Source organism: Petaurus breviceps, unplaced genomic scaffold, assembly GCF_028583685.1.
Source record: "Petaurus breviceps papuanus isolate PSGF00001 unplaced genomic scaffold, PetGlider_PUasm1.0 90750, whole genome shotgun sequence".
NCBI lineage: Eukaryota > Metazoa > Chordata > Mammalia > Diprotodontia > Petauridae > Petaurus > Petaurus breviceps.
The window spans coordinates 11,374,689-11,378,407 of NW_027187335.1; the positions used below are offsets into that span (position 1 = coordinate 11,374,689).

The window sequence follows — 3,719 nt, forward strand, 5'->3', positions numbered from 1 at the left end:
ATATCAGAAAGGGGAAAATACACATACTTGAGAGTGACTGGGGAAGGAGCCCCTACCAATTGCTTCTCAGCAATGAATTTCCACATTGGGGATGGGGCAGGAAGAGGGAGAGGGAAAAAGTCAGTACATTGGGAACATGGTCCCTTGCATGCTATAGGTGCTTAATAAATGTTTGCTGAATTGCATTGAAATTTCCTCCTGGATTTTCCTGCCCCTGACTACCTTTGTTGATTCAGCTGGTTATGATGTGACCCAGGCCATAGGTTAGGTCAGGGGTGCGGAACCTTCAGTCTCAAGGCCACATGTGGCCTTCTAGGTCCTCAAGTGCAGGCCTTTGACTGAATCCAAACTTCACAGAACAAATCCCCTTAATAAAAGGATTTTTTCTATAAAACTTGGACTCAGTCAAAAGGCTGCACCCAAGGACCTAGAAGGCCACATGTGGCCTTGAAGTTGCAGGTTCGCCACCCTCACCCATCCCACCTGTAGGTACTAAGGGAAGTTAAGCTCTGGGTCTATGAACTTTTAAATTATACTCATTGCTGAAAGTTATTTTTATTACTCATCCATCCCCTCTCACCCCTCCCCATTCAAACCCAGCCTTCCCCACCCCACACCCCACTCCTGCCTAGGGACTCAGGACTCTGGAACAGTGCCATTAGCTGGGGCTGGGGGAGGTTGCTTAGTCACCCAATCACCATCAGCACAGTCATGGCTAAGAAAGTGAGGTACTGGATGCTGAAGTCAGGTCTCTGGGACATCCCAGGAACTGAAGAACAAAAAGATAGAGAATGACCTGGAGGAACAAAGATATTGCTTGGGGCTTGAACCCCATCAGCGGTATCACTCTCCAAGCCCCGAGGCTGATTACATGTATGGCAACATGAGCCCTGAGACCTCCCAACGGCACGCTGGGGCATACATGGCTGGACAGTCTCCAGAAGACTTAAGAGATGGCTACAAGATTCCTGAACACCAGACAATGGGCCACTGCATGTGCCAATGCCAGTGCCACTACCAAGGTCAGGGCCAACATCAGAGCAGGAGCCAAGCCCATGAGGAAGACCAGGATGATAACCAGGATGAAGTTGAGGATGTGATCCACAGCAAGAGCCGGGACCGGAACCGGGACCATGACCAAGACCCATGCCATAGCAAGAGCCAGGACCGGGACCGGAGCCTGAGCAAGAGCCAACGCCAGAGCAAGAGCCAGGTCCGGGACCGGGAACAGGGAAAGAGCCAACGCCAGAGCAAAGACCAGTGTCAGAATGGACACCATACTGGTCACCACCATCACAAAAATCATACTGTGGGTCACCAGCAAGTCTCTCATCATCCTCAAGAGTACAAACACAGTAAGTGAACTGTTCTTGGAGTTGGGGATGTGGGAGCTTGGAGTTAGGCTGAGTAGAATGGAGATCACCCCATAGGGAGGATCAAGTTACTCTGGACAGACATGCCCAGACTAAGTGTTTGTATCTGCCTGTAGGAGCTGAAAGATGAAAAATCATGGGCTCCCATCCTACCTATGCTCATCAAGCATTTCTCAAGCACCTACTGTGTAGATGGTTGAGAAGGAGTGACCTCCTTGAGAGCCTTTCTTAAGCACATAGTAGGCACTTACATGTTTGTTTACTGATTGCCAGGTGCTATGCTAAGCAGGGGAGATGCAACAGATACAACAGTCCTTGTCCTCAAGAAATCTCCATTCTGTTAGAGGGAAGCAACATGAAGATGGAGAAACAAATAAAACTAGGCAGGCTGGTGGGGGGGGGTGAGGGAGGGGGGAGGAACCCTGGGTTTAGGGAGAAGAAAGAAAGAATACAGAAAGCTGGGGCGGTGTTTAGAGGGCAGGAAAAGAAGTATTTAGACAAAGCAGCAGTATATTAGGACTAAAAACAGTTTAGAGTGGGAGCTGATCTTAGGGTTCTTTGAGGATTTCCTAGGAAATTCACATGCAGACTTGGAAACTCAGACTCTTTTGTTTCTGCCCTTTCACTCTCTACATTCAAACAAGTGTCAAATGCTTTTTACCTCTGTAATCATATTCATTTGTCTTCTCCTTTCTATCCCTGGTGATTCTAAATCCAGACTATAGCATCAGCCTCTAAACTCACCTCCCAGCTTCCATTTTCTCCTCTACTCATCCTGTGAACTGCTGTCAGAATCTTCCTCATCTCATTTTATCAGTACTCTGACCAAATCCTCTGGTAGGCTTCCTATCTGCCTGCTAAACTGAGTCCAAACTCTCAGCCTGGAATTCAAGGCCCTATGACCTGGCACCTTCTTCACGTTCTAGCCTTCATTTACATACTTTCCTTCACTTTGCTACTGCTCTTCCCTCCCACTCACTTATGGTTTTCCTATCTCTGTCCATTTCTTTGTTCACACCATTCCCTAAGCCTGGAAGACCTCTCCCTGTCCTTGCTATTGAAATAGACTGAACCTTCAAGTACCAGCTCTACCTAAGAACCCTGCCTGAATCCCTTGGCTTCTTCTTCCTGGGACTTTCTTACTTGGTGGTTCTATGATTTCATGCACAAACTCTCCCCCTGTGTCTGGAGTGCACTCCCTCCTTACCTCTGCCTCTTCAAAATCTTTCTTTTCCTTCAAAACTCAAGCTATTCCCTACATGAGGCTTTTCCTCATCCCCCCATTGCCAGTACACTCTCCCCATAACTACTTGGTACTGACTTTGTATATATTTTATATTTATGTATGTAAATATTTGTTTTCCTCTTCTCATCCCCAGCAGAATGTCGTTAGCTCCTTGACAGCAGGAGTTGTTTCCATTTAGTCCTTATTTTCTCTTCATCCATTCCAGAACCTGACACATAGTAGGTGCTTAATGACAGACTTCATGTTTGTTGCATGAAAATAAGGACTGTATTCCTTTTAAGCCTTACCATCTGATGGGAGGAGTTGCTAAAACAGTTGTCACCAGGTGGTCAACTCTAACAATGAGCCCATTCCAAATTAATGCTGATTAGCTATTATTAATAGTTATTAATGATTTCTTTGTCAGATACCCTCTACTAGCTTGTGAATTCTATGAAGACAGTAGACTGTGTCTTAAGTAACTATCTTTTCCAGTTCCTTACATACAGTACTATGGGATTTAGAGTAAAAAAAATTTACAGGTTAGCTAGCCCTCCTTCTATAGGAGCAACAGTAGCAACCATGTATCATTGAATGAATGAATGGTTCTATGTATCAATAACTTGTACTTTCTATCCCATTTCAATCCCCACTATCAGGTGCCCCAGAAACTCTTTGCCATCCCAAACGTGGAAAGAGATACACGGTAAGAATGGGACAGGGAAAGAATGCAAGAGTGAATTGTGAGGAGTGCTGGATTTGGAGTGTAAAAACTTGGATTCAAATCTGTACTCTACCACATATAACTTGTGTGACCCTGGACAGATCACTCAACCTCTCTGTGTCCCAGTTCCTTCATTTGAAAACAAGGAGGGCATTAGACCAACCTCTAAATCTATAATGTTAGGAAAGCATAAAGTTATAAATGGAGAGGAAAGGGCAGGCAATATTGTGTATACTTCTCTCTTATCCAGGAGTAGCTCAAATTACAATCCCCTCTCTGGAGCACCTGGCTTTGTTACCTGTCACTTTGTTATGACGAGGGGAGGTTGTCACAATTCTTTGTAATGGCCCTCAAATCATCATCACCAAAGGGCTACTGAACATGTTCTATGTGGAAG

At 45.4% G+C, this 3,719-nt stretch overlaps 1 pseudogene; it reads right to left on the reverse strand.

Moving 5' to 3' along the window:
* The window catches only part of LOC138145827 (heterogeneous nuclear ribonucleoprotein D-like), a 22,888-nt pseudogene extending 22,127 nt beyond the window's left edge, over window positions 1-761 (reverse strand).
* Between the last annotated feature and the right edge of the window lie 2,958 nt (window positions 762-3,719).